This window comes from Nuphar pumila, chromosome 6 (assembly GCF_984573655.1).
Source record: "Nuphar pumila chromosome 6, dmNupPumi1.hap1.1, whole genome shotgun sequence".
In the NCBI taxonomy this organism is placed as follows: domain Eukaryota; kingdom Viridiplantae; phylum Streptophyta; class Magnoliopsida; order Nymphaeales; family Nymphaeaceae; genus Nuphar; species Nuphar pumila.
The window spans coordinates 30,902,864-30,927,243 of record NC_143254.1 but is presented as its reverse complement, the minus strand read 5'-3'; the positions used below and the strand labels follow the sequence as shown (position 1 = coordinate 30,927,243).

The 24,380-nt window shown below is 34.2% G+C and overlaps 1 pseudogene; it reads left to right on the top strand.

Annotated features, from left to right (window-relative positions):
• The first annotated feature begins 10,725 nt into the window (after positions 1–10,725).
• LOC149834548 (phosphoglycerate kinase, cytosolic-like) lies at positions 10,726–15,816 on the top strand (annotated as a pseudogene).
• The last annotated feature ends 8,564 nt before the right edge of the window (positions 15,817–24,380 follow it).

Sequence of the window (24,380 nt, the reverse complement as noted above, 5' to 3'; positions counted from 1 at the left end):
CTATAGCATTACCTTAACTGAATTGAGCTCTAAAAAGTCAGCTTGCGCAGGCTCCAACATTTAATAGCTCCCTAAAACCGAAATCGAGAAAAGACATACAAAATATAAAACCCTTTTATTTTGAAATTGCATTTAAGTTTGAATTCATAATGAAAACATTATTTTGAAAACGGTTAAATGTTCTTGGAGAGTTATAGGTATTTGAAACAACTTTAACAATGATGAACTAAACTAATTTATTTATAATCAAATATTTCATGTCAATTGTTTAAAAAAATAAATATTAAATGAGAGCATATAAATCATTCGCATGGCACCCCCAGAGTATCCCACAACCGCTCCATAACTCATTAATTAACATATATGCATTTAAGTTGTTAGACTCCAACTGAGTCTCAGTATGACACACATTAAGATTACATGCATACACAATACTAAGCATACATAAGCATGTATCAAGAACAACACACAAAATATCACATCAGGCTTTCCAAAGAATCACTACAATAGTTAATTTCAGGAAACATATTATCATAACATGTCATCATTAAAGTATTATATTATCATAGGCATCTTTTGTAACGACCCCAATTCATACCCATGAAAAAGTGGCAAACTTTTTTTTTTTTAAACAAGTACGGAAACAAACCCAGAAACTCGGGGCCTTTATAGTTAAACACCACCACCACCACAAGGAATCTTATACTCATCTTTCATACCAAACTTTATTTATTCAAATGCATATAGTTTGAGACATAAGTAAATAAAAGTAACGAAAGCAAAAAGAAAGAGTCACACCATCTCAAGAATCTGCCATGTAGTCGTGTAGTCCCCTCGTGACTCTTCTCAAAAGCAAGTCCTCTCCACTAGGGGCATCTGAGGCTGTGAAAAACTTAAAAAGTAGGGTGTCAGAATTTAAAGAATCATGTGTATGAATTTCTCTAATGAATCAAACAAGTAAAAAAAACATAAATAAGATTCATGCAATATTTTAGAAGAATACAATTATGACAAATTCATAATTCAATTAATCATTCATGCAATAGGGAACAATTATTAACTATGATAGAGCATTTAATAAACAACAAGGATCACAATTTAAGCATTAAAGATATTTAACATGCATTAAGGAACAACATCATGCATTCACCAATATATCACAGTTAAGGGAACAAGTAAATATGCATGATTTAATACATAGCAGGAATATGAATGATTTCAGTACAATGTATGAATAAATTATTTTTATCTTTTATCAGAGTTTTATTTTTATATGCATGTCTCTATTAAATGCACACAATTTAAGTTTTTCTTTTTAATTACCATTGCCCGCGGATATTCAAAATGGGTAAGAATTCTCGAGGTTAAGTAGGGTTCCTAGGATAACTTAGCACATAAATTGTATTTTATTACTAGGTTTCAAACTTAGCCCTAGACCGATATCAGAAATCAACACTATCTATTGAAACATTGAAAATCAACAACCAATGTCAAGACACTATAAAAATCAACAACTATAATGTCACTTTTTCTGGTATATCAAAACAACAGTTGTGTCTACACACCACCCCCAGGCAAAATGGTGGACTCTCCCTAAAACCGTGGCCAGAAAAAGAACCTCAATATTAGGTTTAGGGGCAACAACAACGCACACGGAGTTTTAGTAACCTCACAGTTTTTTCAAAATTGCAATATCCAAGATTTTCACACTAAAAAAGGAACATCAAGGAAACATAGATTACATTGTTCTTTAATATTTTTTTATTTTGTTATCAATTCATCTCTTTTAATTCACAATTCAACATGCAGAATTAATAACATAAGCTTGCAAATCAACATGCCAAGCTCAGTGCAATAAAAACAATAATATCACATTTAATTTTTTTGCAATACATAAAACAACTTAAACAAAGAGCAATACATGCTCAAGGCTCACACAACCCAAGATGATCCATTTGATCATTAATGCATTCATATGCAAAAGTCATCAACCGCATGCCACTATGCATTACTTTCACATGCTTCTCAATGCACATTCATGTATACAAACTTTTGAGATGTGCATGAAATAATAATAATACTCATATGCATGTGCACATGTATCCAAGTTAAATGCATGCTTCCATTCAATACACATGTTCATGTCCAATGCATGCCTTAATTCACATGTTCATGCTGCATGCAAGCTTTCATGAAATACACATTTTAATCAAACATGTGAATATTCAAGTAATGACGCATATGCCAAACACATCAAATTAATGCATGCACATGCATAAGGTGCAATCTTGCAATAATGCTTTGATTCAACGTAGTATATCTAATACCGGAAAGTAAAACATATCATTCTTTACATGCAAAGGCTGAATATATTACAGATAGGAAATTTGAAAAATTTTCAAGTATAACTGCAAGTTCATAGTCTAGTTCAACCTTCCCTTATGCATCAATTTAGCATATAATCACATGTGAACTTGTAAGTATTCTTAACACATATTTGGAAATATACATGCTCACCAAACTTTCAAAATTTTAAAATACACAACACACAATTTTTTTTTTTTTTAGAAGAACCAACTACACCCAGTTGACGCAGTCGGTTGGGGTTCGGTTCAGGCCCAGCTGGACCCAACCAGCTGAGTCTGATTTGGACAGACCTGGCACGACCTGGCAGGGGACTACCAGGTCCAGCCGCAGGCTGGTCTCGGCCTGGCATGCCCATCTGAGCCACTCGATTGGGCTGCCAGGGGCCCAACCAACACCTTGATGGGTTCGGTTCAGCCTGACCAGACCCTGCCACGCCTGGCAGGGCCTGGCATGTCAGGCTAGATTCGGCTGGCCTGACCGCCAACCCACCGGGGGACTAAAATATACTTATATATATTGAAAACGTAGGAATCCTTTTTTTTTATTACCGTTAACCAATACACAGATTTTTCATGAAGAACGCATGAAAATAAAATATTATAGCATGGGTTTATGGGGTATCCAACGATCAAAAACATGGATCATCCATGGAGATTGATAATACCATAATATCAATACTTAATAAATTATTTGTACCGTCAAACAAATGCGTTTTTGGCATAAAAATACACGTGTGCAAAAAAATTTTGTTGTTAGGTGTATAAAATCAAAAATACCTTAATGAAAGAGGATTTACAAAACCTCATCCATGTATTTTAGAGTAAATAACTAGATTTACTCTTTTTCCATGGATTTTTTCTCAAAAACATCACATGAAAATCCAATCCATGTTCTTTTTCTCATCTGAAACAAGAGAGAAACACGTACCATGAATCTAAGATGAAGAAAATGATGATAGAGCGTAGATGGATGGTTGGAGAAGCGCGGATCTTTTCCTCATCTTCTTCTTCTTCCTCTCCTTTTCTCTCTTTCTCTTTTCTTTCTCTCCTTTCTTTTTCTCTTTCTCTCTTTTCTTTTTCTCTCTCTCTCTTCTCTCTTTTTTTTTGAGTATTTAAAGGCTAATAGGGGGACCCCCCCCCCCTTCTCCAGCCCATTTAGCCCATTCTAAATGGGCTGGAGAAGAGATAGTTTTCTCTTCTCATAACTCTTTCTCTAAAGGGGTTTCCAAAAATTTTGGAACTCCAAAATTGACTTTTCAAAATTTTATTTAAAAAGAACTCTTAGTCTCTCAAATCTTCTTAGATGTTTCTAGTTAAGTCTAGGGACTCTACTAAGAGTCCTAAACAAACATTAAAATATTTTTTTGGAATTAAATTAATTAATTAGTTATTTAATTATTTAATATTAAATATTAAATAAATTTTTAGAAGATTCCAAAAATTACCAAATCAACTTAGGAGGCTTCTTAACCTTAATAAACCTCAATTTAAAGGTCTTTGACGAATTTAAAGTTGGAAAATCATTGGGCATGGATTTGGATCTAGATCTGGATCCAAGATCTAAATTCATCTAAAAAAATTCAAATGGGTCTTGAGCTGGATCAAATCCAGATTAATATGGGTCTTGGATGGAATCCAAATTCATATTAATTTAGATCAAATCCATTAGATCCGGTCCGATCTAAGTCTAGATCCTAACCGACAAACTGCTCAATTTTTAAAAAAATATGATTTTCGAGCCAACTGTAGCCCAAATCAATAAAAATAAAATATCGTTGCGCTCAGAATTCTGAGATGCATCTAACGATATATAACTCAAATTTCACTTCTAAAATTCGTCTGAAAATAACCTGAATTTCACTTGAATTTAAATGTTACAAATAAAACTTTTCTGCACATTTCGATTGGCTCGTTTAGACCTAGAAAATGAGATCTGGGTCAAACCCAAACTCAAAAGCATCGATCTAAAATCAAGGCTCAAACGATTTTTCTCTCAGACTTAGCCAAATTTTCGAGAATCACAAATTTAACTAAGTGTAGAAATACGCGACATTACATCATTTGAACATAACAATAAAATAAACATAATTACATAATATAAAGTGATCTTAATCATCTAATTAATTATTTATTATGCTTATTTCTATCGGCACCCCCAGGCAAATTTTTTTATCCAGTCGAGATTATTCGAGTATTTATTATACTATGTATTTTATTATAAATCGAATAACTAACTAAATGGCGACCAAAAAAGAGAACGGCTAATAAGTGAAATAAAATCTCTTAATGGCAACATCAATAGGATTGATTTCATAAAAGAAGAATCTGCAGGTCAAGAAAACTACCACTTAAGATAAATTGGCAATATATCCCCCTAACTTCTGGAGACCAAGTGAGACTTTTCATCCATAAAACAACAACAATGTCCTAAGTGTTTGTACCCTCTACCCTCTCCAAGGTAAACTTGAGATGTCGGATCTGAAGCATTTTGATATTCTATCAAGGTACCAGGAACCATCAACTGTGAGATTATCTTTATTAAGGTCATAAGTTAATGATATTTTCATAAATTGATGCACAATCAACACCCCATGTGTTCTCACAACTCCTTTATCACAATTGAGCGATTTCATATGTTTGCATGTCACACACATGCTATATAGCACAAGAATATCATTTAACCTCATCCTCATAATCGTGCACACACAAGGTACATCTATATAAGCATATGCAGTACATCGATTTGGGCACTCAAACACCAATTAGTTCCTTGAACCGTAAGTTCACACAAGAATAATCAATTATGCATCATGCAATTCATGCATCATATGTAACAACAACAATTAATCATCAAGATGCATGCTCATAATTCATGTCATAACATATGTTGCATATTATACTCATATAAGCACATAAACAGATCATGCATTCATTTAACTATGCAAATATCATTCAACATATGCATAATTATATTACATATCATAAACATCATTTATAATACGCATTGATCTTTAACCATCAATGTGTTCATCTAGTTCAGTTCTGAAACCAGGACTTGCCTAACTGGTCCTCTTTCAAAACCGAAACACATGTACTACAAGAGTTCAAACTCGGAATTGAAGGGACTGAATTTTATTAACGAGTGTAAATTTTATCCTAGTTAGATTATAGTGAGTAAAAATCTAAAAATTTATAGCATATGCGGATGTGTTATCTAAATATAGCCATAAATCTTGCCTCAATCATAATGCAAAGTAGGGAGAAATAAATAATTTACCAAAACTAGTTTTATGTTTATCAAATAGATCGGTCTAGTTTAATCTCTCTGAAGAAGCATCAATCGAGTAACTTTACAGAAGGAGAAAAATTTTAAAAAATATTGTAGATAGATGAACATGTCTAGAATAATCATAAAAATTAGGTCCAAAATCCATCTGAAATGTGAATCAAAATTCATGGATCGTAGCCTGTTTAGATTCTTGGACCGGCTATGCTCCAAAATTTTTTAAGTTTTAGAGCCAACTTTAATGATTTTTAACTCATAGACCATAATGAATATGTGAATCAAATTTTTATTAAATTTTTATGAATATGTAGTCTAACATACATAAATTTTTTAGCCCTAACCATGAAACAGATTAAAAGAATTAAAATCAACAAGCGAGTGCAGTCGAATAGAGACTTTTTATCAAGACAAGAATTTTATTCTAACTTTTAGAGGTCATATTTTCTCATATGCACCTTGAATAAAGCCAAAATTTATTCTGGAACTTTCTCTATGAGTCTGAAACATTTTTCTAAAATTGGAGAATTTTTGTATAAACTGTTTAGGCGTACAATAAAGTTCTTAAAAAGTGTATGTGCACGTGAAAATAAGACAACATGCTATTTTCACAGAAAATCATGTATAATTCATATTTCCTATAAAATAATCCATATCAACATGATTTTTATTATTTGATTCATTATAATATAATCAATATCAGTTTAAACATGCATCAACATAATTTTATGCTGCATACAAAATAATCTAGCACATGAAATCAAATATGAAATAACAATAAACCATTTTATTAAAAAAAAACACTTGTACACTGAAATATGCATTAGAAAATTTAATTTAATTTTGAATTAAATATGAATCATGCACATGTATATCAGATCTAACATAATGAATAAATCATAGGTTTATTATGAATTAATCAAATATAAATTATAAAAAAATCATATAAATCATATTTTTCAAAAAAAGGCTCCCATAAACCCTAATCGATACAATCTACATGAATTTATTTATGATATTTATTTTGAACCCTACGTAAATCATGCATCTAACATGAATGTAGTTCAGATCATACAGTACATGAATCATGATATGAAACATAACAATAATAAATCCTTGAAATCTGGTTTTCCCAAAAAGAAACCTTAAATCCCCAAAACGATTTTCATTGTTCGGGTTCTTTCTTTCTTTTTTGTATTTTAGTTTGATTTTCATCATAAATATTCATTTAAGTAAGATTTAGACATGATGATCACATCAAATATGTATCTATCATGCTTTAGAAACATCAAACAAGATTTGTACGAATAACGAACATGATTTAGGGTTTTTTTCATGAAACAATTTTGATGAAAACCTATTCAGAGACCCGTAGCCCTCCAAAATCATGGGATATCACCCCAAACACATATCTAGGCCTGATATCTTCCAAACATACATATCTTGAATTCATTTCGGCCTGCATATGCACCCTTAGTACTATGCATACACCCAAGTCAATGAAATCCTACCTGAAAATCACGTAGAATACCAAAATAGATTGGTGTAATACGACTTCACTCCATCACCATATTCTCCTCCATCCAACAACACCTTCAATGACTGCTACACTATAGAAATCCCTCTTCTAGGGTCATGAATAGAGGAAGAAGAATGATTGAGAGAGAGAGAAGAGAGAGTTACGAGAGAATAATAAGAGAGAAGACAGAGTTAAGAGAGAGATAAGGGGTATGTGAGGGGGTCCTTTTATGGGCCCTCTCCCTTCCCTATTCAATCAAAGAATAATTCTATTTCTCTCTTTCTATCCAAAATTGTGTGATAAGGGGTTTCAATTTCCTATGTGTCATTCTGATTCGAACTCCTATGTGCACTCTAACATCCATTGACTTTGATTTTTAAAATTTCTTATTTGAAACTCCTTCTGCATTATAACTCCTATTTTGATTTTGTTTTAGTTAATAATAAATTAATTAAGAGAGATAGAGAGGTGAGGACCTCCCACCCTCTAGGCTGTTTTCATTTGTTTAGATCATTATCCATATATTCTCTAAGTAGTTTAAGTGGGTCCCACGTGGGTGGCATCTCATATGGTGGTCCAATCCAATTGGGATTGGATTTAATTAACTAAATTAGATCCAATGTAAACTCTTAAATTAAGTGTCTAAATCCAAGAATTAATTCAAACCCATATTAGATCTAAATACTATGGCTTAGATCCATTTTAATCATATCCAAAATCCATTATTAAAATTATCTAGGATCCAAATATGAATTAAATTAAAAAATTGCACACATATTGGACATAAAAAATATTTTTATTTAATTTATATTTCAAAAAAATCGCAAGTGTTACAACAACATGTTAGATATGTTCATGCCTAGACTTAATAGGGTTTTGATATATTAAAATTTAAATTGAATGTTTTATAAACACAATACCTTATTTTCAAGAATCGTTTTTTAGAAAATTGAGTTTTTTACATAAAAACATTGGATCTTGTGTTGATATGTATGTTGTTTCTATGTTTACAACATGTTTAAAGGTTTATATGCATGTGTAAGATGTGCTTATGATGAATCCAAAATCATTGGATGCATGTTCTTGGTGTTTCTTTATGAAAATCATGAATTTCCTGATGTGTTTCTTGAAAACAATATTTTATCATCTATTTTTATTTCGAACAATTTCAAAAAAATGTATGGTTCTCTAAAATGGTGAACCTAAAAATTCTTAAATTTTAAAAGAATGTTTCAAACATGCAGGAGCAATCACAGAAAAAAATTTGGGTTTGTTTGATTTCGGATGGGGAGATATGACCTTTGCAAGTCATCATAGAATTTCTGACAGAATTTTTGTAATGACTGCACAATTTTATTGATTTTATTTCTCTCAAAATTACTCAATGTTTATAGCCAACATTTATGTATATATTTTATTTATTAAAAAAAACATGATACAAATCTTGTGCATTGATTTATTATTGTTTGAAGATTAAAAATCATAAAAGTTTGTTCTGAAACTTGAAAATTTTAAAATATAGTATGTTCAAGAACAAAAACAAATTGTAGTGTGTGAATTTTAATTCTATGTTGGGATGGAGTTTATGTATGTTTTTTTTTAGAGTTTGTGTCAGACACATCCTGCTAACTACAACAAAAATTATAGAATTTATTTTATTATGTAAATTCATTGATTAATAATTTTTTATTAAGGCTAAACTACATAGGTCTGTTGTATGAACAAAAAATAGGTTTCAGTAAAAGATTTATTATTCGCTTATTAAGAATGAGTTATTTTCACTTATAGATAACTAACACATATATATATAGCTACAGTAAAAATTTTATAATTATTTCATTTATTGTGATGCATGATGAAATATGCAATCATAGACAAAATTCTATTTTTACAGTTTTGCATATTAATTGTTTTGACCAAATTGCACATGATGTGTTGAATGGCATTTATATGAGGGTTCTAAGTGTAGACCCGATCTTGTTTATGCAACATAATGATAATGCATAGCATGATGTGATGTTATATATGTGCTTATGATGATCATGCGTAGGATGTGGTTATGATATGTGGTTTGTGAGTGTTGCATGAGGTGAAATGCTTGCTTATGCGCATTAAATGGTTCAAGTGAGAAACCAAATTTTTATTATGACTAATGGTTGAGCTACCTATGAGTGTAAGTAAAGTTATATGCTAGTGCTTAATTCTGTAATAATCATGTAGGTGCATTGTTTATGTTGTGTTATGATGCATATGATTAATTACACTTGTTGGCATATGATGGTACACTATTATGATCGAGCGTGGATTACCCAAAAAGATAATGCATGATAATGTGTATATTTGAGTCAATATGGAGCTCATGTAGCATGATGATGTGCTATGAATATTGTGGATTAAGATATGTTTTGTGTGATGAGAACAATAAATAATTAAGAGTTAAAAAATGCCTAAACAATGTACTTAATTTCGACTTAGTTGCCCTATGTATATCATGGGATCCTTAGAAGAGTGTTGTCATGGGCGATAACGTGGTATTAAACTCTACAGTGTTATTTTTCTTAAGAACTCAATATTAAGGTTTGTATTCTCAACCATGTTAGTAGGAAAAGTTTTCACTGTTTTGGCCTGGTGACAGTGAGGGTTGGCTTCAGTTGTTAGCATATTGGTATACCAAATAAAGTGACGTTAGAGGATGTATAGGCTTTGTCATTCCGACATTGGGTAAAGGTACCCTATTTTTCGATTTAGGGTGTGGATGCCTAAAGTCAGTCAATGCATATGTGTAGGACCCAATTAATAAAATACAATTGTGTGTGGTTAAGATACTCTGAAAACGGCCTTGGACTTTAGGTTTTTGCCGATGACAATACCCACCAAGGGGTCATAAGAAAACTTAAATTAATTACAAGTGAGATGCACATGCATTCAAAAGGAAGTGTCAATAAAGAGATAAAAGCTATTCATGCATCATATTTGCATTTATTCATGCAATGTAGATACAGTGGTACATACATCATATGCTTACTATTTTTTGTATCATGTAATATTGCAAGTATGCTTAAATTGAGTTATGTTGCAAGCTTATCTAAATTGTTATATATACATAAATATTTTCCTAAACTAGATGTTTAGTTGACTTATGCTTTATTCTTTATTGCTGGATGGGATTTTGTATGAGAATTGTGAGTTTTCACCTGTTATTTACTAATTTTCAGATGGTAAGGCTCGGGCTTAACTGAGCAGCGTGATGGTAAAACTAGCTTGCTAGAGATGGCGTGATTTATGATTGGTTGCTAGGTTCTAAATAATGGGATTGATTTAAACTTGTAAACTTAAACTTAAAGTTTATTAAGTTTAATTATGGTTTAAATCATTTCATTTTAAATTATGTTTTGAAATGGATGATTGATATGGTAGATGCAAATTTGTAATGGATCCTAGATCTGTGGGATTCTTTTGTATTGAAAAATAAAATTGTATTTTATTTTTGTACTTTTGACAAAGGAATTTTGTCTTTGGTGCCACTTTTTTTAAACTGAGTTCTAATGAGCTATTAAATGCTAGCACTTGCATACAAGTTGACTCTCTATAGCTTAGTCTGTTTGGAGCAAGGCCATAAATTAGTCCTGGCATCAATTCACTTGAATTTGAGGTGTTACATCTAAACCAATATTATGTGTTTATTATATTTTACTTAGTAAATTTTATTTTTAAATAAGCAATCTGAAGTTAGGTAGGTCCCCTATAGTTATACAACCATACCATTGGCGTTTGAACTTGGAAAGTCTCAAACACAAGGTGACATGTACTCACAACTCCTACCAAGCAAGTGGAGCCCTATTGATTAATTTACTTATTAGATAATATGCAATAGATTTGGTAGTTTTCATGCACATAAGTGTTTTTTCAAAATAGTGAAGAATCAATGATTCTTATTATGCTAAAACTTGATGATATAAGATTCTAAACTTTTTAATAAATTGATTTGACCTAAAGTATGGTCATAAAAAAATAAACAATTAAAAACACATCTTATGTTTAGATTTGACAAAAAACATATGCAACCACATTTTTTTGGTAGGATCTAACTTGAGGCCTAACAAAAGTCAAACATGACTAAAAAATTTCTCTTATTTAAAAATTTTCCTTTCTTTTATTTTGTTACACTATTGGCCCGATATATATTTGTCAACCTAAATGCTATCTAATTAAAAATTCATAAGTGCAATTTGTAAAGAGTAGCTACAGTCAAATTGTATGTGACGTTATATTCTCTAACCATCACAGCTCACTTGTTTCATGTGTGCATGAGCCTCACTCTCACATATCCCACAATTGTCTAAAAAGATATGCAACAAGGATTGACTATAACTACTAATTAGCTATATTTGTTCCCACATGTTGTATTCACTCAATGTGACCTCATACATGTATTCATAATTGTTTGTTTATTTGCGATTTCATTTATTGTTGAGAGTATGGAAATTGAGCTTGAAATAAGTAGGCTCATAGATCATGGATGTGTTATCTTTAAAGCGATAGTTGCTCCACTTAGGAACAAGTTCATAGTGCAATGATTATTCTTGTAACTTCAATCTCAAGATACAACTGAGTTTTTGCTTACTTGCGAAGGTCGGTACATGTCATGTACTAGGTTAGACTAAGCAATACAATATGAACTACCTTGAGTAACCTCTTGATTCGATCTAGATTGGGCACACCCTAAGCTCTATTGGTCAAGCCTTTGACTAAGTCAAACATGAACCTACTAGAGACAGAGAACACTAATTTGTTAGAGAAAGACAGAGATAGTTGGGGTATATATAAGCCCTAACCCAATAGCTAAAAATATATAGCTTAGACTGGCCAAATGGCTATCCATTAAGGGTTAAGTGTAGGAGAGGGAGAGTTACTAGTTTGGTGTGGTCAATGGACCACAAGAGTAGTCAAAGGGTCAAAAATGACCCCTTGCCAAGTCTAAAAAGGTTCTCGTCTATGGGCACAATTAATGGTCAATGGAGTTAGAATAAATGTGGAGGCGGGAGGATTGTTTGCCCATAAATGGTCACATAAAGAAACGTTGGATGGTCCAAGTTGTGGTCAAAGGAGGCTCCAACCATTTGGTTCACTAAGTTTAAGTCAAAAAAGTTAAGAATCATTTTCCAAGTGCTTGAAGGATGATCAATCAAAGCCCATTAAATGGGTCGATCAAAGTCTTGGAGATAAAATCATCCCAAAAGCTAAAAGAATAGTCAAAATCCTATAATGATTAAACCAAACTAAACTGAACTGAGTCTTATCATATCAAAACCAAAACCCAGAGCCAAATCCAAATCAAAAGACCAAGATTCAAAATTTAAAGTCCTATTGTTTTGCCCTCAATGAGCATTTCCCATAAAAACAACTTTACCCTATATAAACTCATGTGAAGAACTTTTTCTCTTTAATATAGAACTAAACAATTTTTCAAAAAAGTATTTGTAATACCTCTGATTTTTTCAGTATTTATTTAAACTAATAAAGATGAAATTTCATCTCAACTACATATTTAAATTTTTATTAAATAAGAAATAAAAGTGAATGATAATTTGAAATTGAATTTCAAGTGAATTTTAATCTCCATTGAATTTAAATTCTAAGTGAAATTGGAATTTGAGTAGAGTTTGGAGTTAATTTTATGTGAATGTGAATATGGATTTAATTAAGCTTAAACTAAAATTTGGTTCTGGCATTTGAATTTGGATTTCAAATAGATAGGAAGCAAAAACAACAAACAATACGGGAAGTGAAAGCAAGAAGCGTTGTATTTTAAAACATATAGGGAGCGGAAAACAAGGAATAAAAATATATATAAGAATTGAATGAGAATCGAAATGAATAAATAACTTCTTAAATTTCATGATTTTTTAATGTAAGAATTAAATTATTAACAAAATCTAAAAATGATGACTTCCAATTTAGAGAAAGTACATGGAAGTGATTGAGAGAACATATAAGAAGAATAGATGAAGTGTGTGAAAAGCATAGAAAAAGCGCAGGAGAATCAAGATTCTCATCAAGTTTTGGAAGCAAGGCTTCCAATGCGAGTTTCTGAGAAGTGGGCTTCCAACCTATCTAAGAAGTTTCCAATAACTCTGGATTTGATCTTTTTCTAATTTTGTTTCATACACTAGAGAAGAAATAAATAGAAGATGTGTTTCGAAGAGATCTAGAAACAAGAAAGAAAATGATCAAACAAAGAAACTCAGGAGCACTTAGTGGTCTCAACTTTGTCTATCTCAATTGCTAGTTTCAATGAATCATTTGTGTGGAAGAAGATTCTGTAAACACTTATTTGAAATATCACTTATCAAATTACATCTTTGCAAGTAGCGGCCAACCACGTTAAAAGCTGCTTGGTTTTGTAACCTTTTGTGGCTATAACATTAGGGATTGCTTTCTCATTTTCTATGGATTAGTCATAGTTCAAGTGCGATCTTCAGAGCTGTATGTCTATTAAATGATTAATATTTACTAATAATCTCGTGTGAAAATTCAAGAAATGTCTATAGGTGGATTAGTCATTGTTAAAGTGCGATCTTCAGAGCTGTATGTCTATTAAATGATTAATATTTACTAATAATCTCATGTGAAAATTCAAGAAATGTCTATAGGTAGAAAACTGGTTCTTTGCCTAATTGCAACTTTTGGCAACCTGCGATACTTCTGAAAAAAGTTGAATTGCTTCTTGATGTGGCTTTCATAGTTTCCAAATTGATAAACACCATCTTTCATACTCTTTGTTTATGAATTCTCACTTACGATCAGTGTCTATAAGATTATCCTTTTTCTCTTTTATTTGTTATGGACTATAAGTTGATATCTAGAGATGATTGTTGTGAATTATAGGTTGATAGTCACATAGATGAATAATGGACTTTATTCCTCTTGAATGCTTCTGCTGCTGCTTGTATTGATATGAGATCATTTTGCTTATGTGTTTTCCTTTCATTTTTTTCTGCACAAAGTAGTAATACTAGTTGTTCATGGATTAACAAGAGTTTTTGTTGTATAGGGACGTCCAAAGACTGTTACACCCAAGTACAGCTTGAGCCCTCTTGTTCCAAGGTTATCTGAACTACTTGGTATTCAAGTAGGTTTCTATGTCAAGATAAACTCATTTGCTGTTTTTTTCACATTTTCGAAACAAAAAAACTTGAATTTGTTGATTAATGTGTTACCTATCACAGGTTGAAAAAGCTGATGACTGCGTCGGTGAGGAGGTTGTGAAGAAAGTGGCTTTTCTTCCAAATGGAGGTGTTTTACTTCTTGAGAATGTTAGGTTCTACAAGGAGGAAGAAAAGAATGACCCCGAGTTTGGGAAAAAGCTAGCTTCACTTGCGGACCTTTATGTCAATGTTGCATTTGGTACAGCGCACAGAGCACATGCTTCAACAGGGGGTTGCTAAGTATTTGGAACCTTCCGTTTCTGGGTTTCTCATGCAAAAGGTAAATTTGATCATTTCGCTGATCATGTTGCACGTATAAGGATGATTGAAGATGTAAAAAACTATGGAAGATGGTTTGCAATTCCTTGGTGACGCATCATTGTATAGGCATTATGTGCATTACCTGTTCTCCCCTAATGATAGTAAAATTTGTACTTGTTTTCACCAAAACTGTATTCTTGTAAGGACGTACAGTTTTTTTGCATTTTTTCTTTTCCATTGAACAAGTTATTGTTGTAACGCTCCTGTTAATATTATGTCTCCAGGAACTGGATTATCTTGTTGGTGCTGTTTCAAATCCCAAAAGGCCATTTGCTGCTATAGTTGGTGGTTCAAAGGTATCGTCAAAGATTGGTGTGATCGAGTCTTTGCTTGAGAGATATCCTTGTTCTTGGTGGGGGAATGATCTTCACCTTCTACAAGGCACAAGGTTTCTCTGTGGGATCATCTCTTGTTGAGGAAGACAAGCTCGGCCTTGCAACATCACTTCTCGAGAAAGCAAAGGCCAAAGGAGTGTCTCTTCTATTGCCTACCGATGTTGTCATAGCTGACAAATTTGCGGCTGATGCAGAGAGCAAGATTTGTGCTACTTTTGTTCTAGCTGCAGCTCTGATGCATTAGAAACTATTGGTACCCACAGAAATTTTGTCATGTGATGCAGATTGTTGCAGCTTCTGCAATACCTGATGGTTGGATGGGGCTTGACGTTGGGCCCGATTCAGTCAAGTCATTCAGTGAAGTATTGGCGACTAGCAAAACTGTGATATGGAATGGTCCCATGGGAGTTTTTGAGTTTGAGAAATTTGCAGTTGGTACAGAGGTATCTTAATTTGTATTAAACTAAATATTCCTTGCATGTTGGTTCCTCCTTGTGCATCCTTGAGATACACATACCTCTAAGGACACCATTTCTTTGTACAGCTAATCATTTTATTAATATGATTGTTATTTTAGGCCATTGCTAAGAAGCTTGCAGAGCTAACTGCAAAGGATGTAATAACAATCATAGGTTGTGGGGACTCGGTTGCTGCCGTTGAGAAGGCAGGCCCTCTCGGATAAAATGAGCCACATCTCCACTGGTGGTGGTGCTAGTTTGGAGTTGTTGAAGGAAAGGTACTTTCAGGAGTTGTTGCCCTTGATGCGACCCCTTCAGCTGTGTGAGTCACTTCCAACAGAGTCAAGAGATGAGTTTTGTTCTAGCATAAACAAACATTGGACGTTTTTCATTTATCAGACCGAATAAGCTTCAGCTTTATTTGGAGAATTTTGCTGCTTTGAGTCCAGCCCTAACCTTTCGTTGTTATGAATAAATATCACCGTACTATAATCTCTCTCTCTCTGTTTTGATTTCTTTGCTGTTTGTTTAGTTTGCCTGATAAACAAGTAGTTTCCTGCCCTGAGGATTTGTTATGTATTTCCTTAGATGCTTGATTGGTTAACACATTTCCCATGTTTTTGGTGGTGATCGTTTTTGTTTCGATTATCCAGCATGTGGAAGCCTGTGCTGTTTTTCCTGGGTTTGGAAATTGTGGTGTTTTTGATGGAGAAAAAGGTCTGATAATCATACCTGATATGGACGTGGATACCTGTATCATTTACACATTTTTTGAAAAATTATTTGGTTCTTTGATGTAAAAGTACGGTACAAGTATATACTATGTATATGCTAGAAAAACCACTCGTTTAATTTTGGTACCTAATAGAAAAGGTAGATCTCTGCTGCCTACCGATAGCACAGATCTTCACACGTGGTGCTCACCCCACAACTACTTCAGGAAACTTCAGGGTGCTTTTGATATGCGGGCCGGTCTTTGCTCGGGTACTCTCTCATGTTACAAATAACATCTCACACTATAACGACTCTAACTCATACCTCTTAAAAAGTGCAGATTTTTTTTTTAAACAAGTGCGAAAACATTCTCAGAGACCCAGAGCCTTTATAGTTTCACTCACCATTAGATAACCAAATACACCACAAGAGATTTTATATTTATCACCTCAAACCATAACAACTCATTATTTATTAATTATGAAAAAAAGAGTGTTTAAACAATAATTGAAAGAGACATATCATAGTTATTTAAATGACATAAAAATAAATAAAGAAAAGTTGAGCCACAGTATCCTTCTGTGAACTGTCTAGCAAAAGTGTGACACTCGTAACTCTCCTAGAAGCTAGTCGCTTCACTGATCTCCTGTAGCTGCGAAAAAACACAGAAATAGGGTGTCAGAAATCTGAGAAATTTTGCATACAAATCTTTCTAATGAAACAAGTAAGAATAAATAATATAGATAAGATTCATGTAATATTTTAGAGGAAAGCAATTATGACAAATTCATAATTTAATTAATCATTCATGCAATATGGAACAGTTATTAAGCATGATGAAACTTTTAATAAATAACAATAATCATAAATTTTGCAATACAACCATTTGACATGCATTAGAAAATAACATTATGCATTCACCGACATTTAATAGTTAAGGAAACAGATAAACATGCATGATCTAATGCATAACAGGAATATGCATAGCTCCAGTGCAATGCATGAGTAAATTATTAACTCTTATTAGAACTTTCTTTTCATATGCATGTCCTTATTAAATAAACATAATATAAGTTTCTCTTTTTTAATTATCGTTGCCCGCGAATACACCAAACGGGTAAAATCCCTGAGGTCAAGTAGATTCCCAGAGTAGCTTAGCACATAATTTATATTTTAGTACTGAGTTTCAAACTTAGCCCTCAACCGAAACAGCCTTCGAAAAATTAGACCACTCATCTAATGTCGGGGACACCATGAACGACCCATCCACAGGTGCCACTTTTCTTGGTATACCAAAACAACAGTTGTGTCTACACACCACCCCGGGCAAAGTGGCGGACTCTCCCTAAAACCACGACCAACAAAAAGAATTTCAATATCGGGTTCAGGGGTAATCAATAACGCACATAGAGTTTTTGTATCATCGTGGTCCCCCAAAACCAAAATTCTAAGATTCACATTCTAACGATGAAAGATCTCATAACGTATATTACACTGTTCTTTTATTTTTATTTTTTTTATCAATAATCAATTCTTTAATTTATAATTCAGCATGCAAACAAACACACAACCTCACATATTTTCCTCCGAGAACCATCACAAGACCATCGCCTGCTAAAATGCAAAGAACAATGCAATACAGTGCCACAATATTAATGTGATTTTTGCGATGCATTTAAAATAAATAAAAAGAAACAAAACTCAGAGCTCGGGGCCTACCAGGCCCACGATAATTCATTTCAATCATTGATGCACCATATGCAAAAACCATAACACTATGCCACATATAACATAATGTCTACATGCTTTCAATGCACATTCATGTATGCCAACATAGCAATTGTGCATGCAACAATAATAGTCATATGCATTCTAATGTGCATCCATATATATCAATTTAACTGTGTATGAGCCAACAATATTCATATGCATGTGCATGATTTTACACATTCATGGTAAGTATATGCTTCCATCCTATACTCATATTCATATCACATGCTTTCTCTCCTTCATGATTCAATTTAATTAAACCTGTGAACATGCATACAATTATGTATATGCAAAACATATCCTTCCAATTATGCACATGTTCATGAATACAATCGTACATCACATTGGAACTAGGTATGACAAACTAGATGCAATCACATGGGTATCCCATTCCCTTGCATGCAATAAGTTCACTTGAACTCGATTACTAATCTAGGAATTCACAAATCAAACTTAATTATGTTCAAGTTATACAGTTAGAGGTACTATACATGATTAACTTGCAACTACATGCATTCAGAACCTATATCACACCCACGACAAGACATATTATACATTAAACCCTTAAGCCATTAGCAATTGACGGACACATGCATCTGCACCTTCAAAAATGTAAACATGTTAAACATTAAAAAGAAACTGAATGATGACACATACTTAACATAAAATAATTTTGTATTCATATATAAAAAAAAAATTTGAACACCCTACCCGACCGACAAAGGGCTGGGCCTATGCAAGGACACGGGGACCTGGCAAGCCAGCCGAAACTGGGTTCGGCTGGGCTGCCAGCCAGCCCAAATACGCATGCCCAGCCGATTAACAGTCAGCTGGGTTTACAAACCTGTTAACCAAAAATCTTTTTTTTTTGTAACACCCACTTGCCCAGTCGAGTGGCTTATATGGCTTGATAGGGGCAGTCGGGCCTGTCAACCCAGCATGAAGGTTGTCCAGGTCTGGCCCAGTATGGCCAGACCACATCAAGGTACAATTTTTTTTTGTTGAAAGGAGCCAATTGTACCCAGCCGACCCAATGAGTTGGGTCTTCTCTGAGCAGACTTGGCCTGGCCTAGCAGAGAGTTGTCAGGCCTGCCCTAACCCAGTTGCAGGTTGGTTTGGGCTGGGCATGCCCAGCCGAACCTTTCAGTTGGGCTGCCAGTTGCCCATCTAGCACAAGGTTGGGTCTGGTCTGACCTGACTAGACCCAAGCCATGTCTAGCAGGGCCTGACATGGCCGGCCATGTAACGCCCCAAAATTTAACCCAAATTTTTAAGGATTTTTAAGGATTTTTTTTAAGCGGAAACAACTAATAATTCCCGGGTTAAGCATTTCAGAATGATACAGGAAGGTAAAAGCAAACCACACCATTTATTTCCATTTCAATAATAATAAAATCCAACATCAGAGTTTTCAAAAAAAAAATCTCAATCTGAAAGAAAGCAGAATCGCCAGGGAACAAATAGATCAAGTCTTGATCATCGCCTCATCCCGCATCGCTCATAGAACTACTCTTCTCCTGAAAATGATAAAAAAAAATTATAGGAATTAGACTACCACGTCTAAGTAGAGAAACTGTATTCTTAATGCAGGTAAACGATGGACCTAGTATGTGATGTGGAATTTCAGCTTATTAAGAAGTACCCAAAAAGACTATGTAAAAGCAATAACAGGCATATATTTAAGCAGGCAAACAGATGAGGCATCAGTGGTAATTAAACAATTAAAGCATTTTATGCAAAGACAACAATTTAGCAATTAAAGCGTATTCTACAACAATAACAACAGTGATGCATAACATTCATGTAGCAATTATCCTATGAATCTGAGTATCTCATCTCTACACATTTCAGGACTTCATTTTATTACAAGCTCAGAACATGCTGGAAAAATTTAAACATGTCTCTCTAGAACTCCACTCACTGTGATACCTAAAATGTTCTAATTGATGTTTATCTTTTCTTATCCCGCGGGTACACACGGGCCGAGGCAACCATCACAGAAGAGAGTGTTCGGGGGTATATTATTCGAAGTTATTTTATTAACCCGAACAATCTAACTGTGACTGAAATCCCAAGGGAGCGGCCAGTGACCGAGAGAACCTCTCAAAGGCCAAAACCAAACAGGATGCATCCCTAACTTCTGCAGAAGAACAAAGAGCTACCACCTAGGACAATATTGGTAGTCTGGGTCACCCCCCAACTCCGAGGACTGGGGACCAATGAGTCGCTTTACGCTCGAACAAATAAACACGTCCCCGGAGTCTTGTACCACCTACCCTCTCCAAGGTAAGCCCGAATCTGAGTGGGTTAATCTTTTCATTTAGTTATTTTCCCGAAGTATGGGGCATTTTCCCAACTTCCTTCTGCTATCATGGCAGTAGAATTCTCAACCTTAGTCATTTTATCAATGTGTATAAACCATCCAAATTTTGTTTCCATATTGATTACCTAAACCCACTCAAAGTGCTCCGGTGCCTTTAAACCAGTCAAGCACGAATTACATTTAAGTTTCTTATCAGTATTATGATCATTATTCTAAATGCCTTGGTACTTTTAAACCAATCGGACACAAATGCCCCAGGATCTTTCACCCAGTCAGGCCCACAGAAATTAACCTTTAATTTCTCTCACCAATGTTGTTAACATTAAGTATATGCTCATTAACCAAAGTACCTACATCAGGTACCCAATCCATATTGCCCAATTAGGCAAGGTTTTCCAAGCAACCCCCTTGCGGGAAGGCACATATTCATATGTCACTAAGTGCACCATCATATATTTGAACTGAATGTAACAACCGTAAGCATATGCAGACTTCTGTATACGTTCAACAAGGGTGTATGTGGTCAGTTATCACAATTCATCTTGCAATTTTGCCATAAAGCAAAAAATTGGGAAAAAGTAAAACGATGCATAGATATCAATTTCATAGGCAGCTGGATAGTAACCCGAACATCCTCATAATAGAAAAAAAAACATTAAGTATCAGTTGATGTGTAGCTTTCTATGAAACCGAATGTCAACGTAATGGGCAGCTAACTATGTAGTGAGCATCAGATTAGTGTGAATTGAATGAAGTAGAGTATCCTCATAATAGGCACCATTTTGCTAACATAATCTAAAGTACGCATGCCATGTTTCACAGACTTGGTTAAAATACACAGACAATAATAATAACATAATTAGGTACCCTATGCCTAAAAGAAATACATGAATTTCCATTTCAGGTCGGCCGCCACACAGCCTACATTAAGCATGCTCTGCTCACAAAAATGACAAGCACTATTCAGCAACCATAATCTCAAATAAGTATGATGTATTTCTCAGACTCATGCCAAAATACACAGTCAAAAATAAAACATGATCAGATACACCATGCCTAAAAGAATTAAATGTATTTCAATTGCAGTTCGGCTACCACACAACCTACATTAAGCAGGCTCTGTTTCACAAATTACACATACGCAGGCCAGAATAGCTCACAAGAAAGGGACTACTGAACAAATGCAATCAAGGAATGGGACCCTTCCCCAGCTTATTCAGCTAAATAAAAGAAAACAAAAAAACTAAATGCAATCACATAATTAAAAACTGGATCTGCTGGCAATTTAAATTTTCATTGAACCCGACTCAAAGCAATGCATCATGAATCGTGCAAAAAAAATGATACAGATTCTCCCCTCCCTTTTATCCTAATTTTGTCCCTAAGCACACACTGAACCGCCCTAATTTTCTTTCGATTTGGCCAGTGGCATCGAATCCGATCACATCAGTGAAGCAGTGATCAAAGATTCTTATAAATAATCAAACTGTTCTTTAAAAACCTATAGTTTTTCCCATGCTTTCTTCTTTCTTCTGTTCTAACCTAATCTTCCAATTGAATGAACCTAACTATTAAGAACCCATATCCTTAATCAGCACAACCAATCCACGGTCTACTAATCTTGTTAAGAGCCACTGTCCTTACTCTGAAAAATGGAAATTGAGGTACTAAATGTGAAGGGTCATACTATACACCCTCCCCTAACTAGACTCAGTAAGAATTCTGTCACATTCAAAGTCCCCTCATTTTATTTCACGAACCCCCCCCCCCCCCTTTTTGAGGTAGGTGTTCCTGTGTGATTTCGAGGCTGCATAACAGCCGACATCACCCCCACATTGCAGAGCTCGAAGGGGAAAACCCCTTGCCAATCGACCGATTTGGGTTTTTGGAAAACCCACACCCCACCAAGCCCATGACTGACCTGAAAGAAAAATTACAGACCCTACCATTTTCCGGCGAAGGAGTTGCGGCAGCCACGCAAAGAGGTTGGTTGGCGTCACCCGGTAAAGCTTCGAGCAGCAGTCCTAAAACTCGGAGGGCGATCCGAAAGTTAGAGAGAGATAGAGAGAGAGAGAGAAAGAAGGGGATAGCGAGAGAAAGGAGAAAGGGGTTCGGGGGTCCCTCTTTGTAGGAGGGAGGCCACCCGAAAAGGAAGGAAAACCTACCTTCCCGGCGGCTGCGTGTGCTCCCCCACCTCCCCATCTCCTTATGTGTTAGGGTTCGGCTGAACCCTAACACCCGATGTCTCGAGGGAGAAGGTTTCCCTCTTTCAAAAATCTTTTTATCGGGCAACCCATATCGGGTTGCCCTTTTTAACCCCTCTTTTCATTTAACAGGGTGTGGGTCGGGTCCGGGTCCAAACCACGACCCGCGATGCCGGATCCGATTGCGGTTTGGATCCGGGTTGCGTGGATAGCAGTGGATCCAGGGGTTGAATCCACTTGGGTCCAACAGTGGGTTTGAAAAAAAATATTATTATTATTTATTTATTTATATAGTATTACTAAAATACTCAAATATGCACATTTTTCTTCTGGATCCGCTAATGGATCCCAGGCCCAATTCGCATTACTTAACTAAATATATATATATGTATACATATATATATAAATATAATTTCTTTATGCTGCATAAAGTTTGCGGTTATTACAGGCCAGACTCGGCTGGCCTGACAGCCAACTCACCAGGACACCCAACATAGTTGTATATATATAATATATATTTGTATGTTAAAAAAAATTTCTTCGAAACATAATTAAGCATGATATACCTACATGTAGCATGCAGAACACATATTATGTAAATACATGGTTCCAATGAGTATTGCATACACTTTTTCGCTGATCATCATTTTAACAAAATGTTTTTCTTGTCCTGTCTGTTATTCAAAAATAGCACCTTAGCAATATATACTGTATTGATGCCATGCATGATTGTTTTGATGCAAATGACATAAAGTTCATACAAAAAAGTATAATAAAAATATATGGATTAAAAGAAGCATGCATCTTCTATTCCTTGAAACTAGAAGATTAATAAGTTTGAATATATGTGTTCAAATGATTAACATTGGATATCTCAACTCAAGATTTGAGACACAGGAACACCTGAGAATATCCAAGCTTCTTTATTTAGTTTTCTTTTACATAATTTGGATTCAAGACAATGTGGCACATCAATCACAACATTGAAATCGTTACAAAAAAAGGGTGCAAATACACTCATATGCGATTTAAAAAAAACATTGATTTCATCCATGGATCATTAGGGTGACTATCAAAGTTTACCCTCTTCCCATTGGATTCACTAAACTATTGCATGAGAAACAAATTTGTGTTCCTTTTCTCATTCAAGATCAAAAGGGGTACCCGTACCTTATTGAAAATCTAAAGAGATAAGAAAAATAGAGGTTGGATGGCTGGAGAAGAAGATTATTCTTCTTCATCTCTTTCCTCTCCTTCTTCTCTCTCTCTCTCCTCTCTCTTTTCTCTTTCTCTCTTTTTTTATTTCCTTTCTTTTTTTTATATAAAGTGACAGAAAGGGGGGTGACACCCTCCCTTCTTTGCAGAGTTTGAAAATAGAAAAGCTCTCTCTAGTTTCCAAGTTTTTTTTTTTAAACTTTCATGTTGACTTTTTTTTTCTAAAACTTTTCAAGTCTTTTAGAACTCTTTCTAAAGCTTTCTTTAGCCTTCTAAGGCATGTATATGAACTCTTTTAAGAAGCCCTAAAATAAGATTCGTAATTAATATCATATAATTAATTATTAAATATCAATTAATTAAAATGATCTAAAAACTTCTAAAAATAGCCAAATTAACCCAGAAAGCTTCTCAACCTTATTAAACCCCAAATTAAAGCTTTATATTAAATTTAAAGCTGGAAATTATGGGGCTTGAATTTGAATCCAGATCTGATCCAAAAATTCAAACCCATACCCAAAACAAAAATGAATCAAGATCTGGTTTAATTTCAGATTTAAGTAGGTCTTATATAAGATCCAAATCCATAATAATTTCGTTTTAACAAACTGCTAAATTTTTAGAAAAATACGATTTTCGAACCAACCGTAGCCCGAGTAAAAAA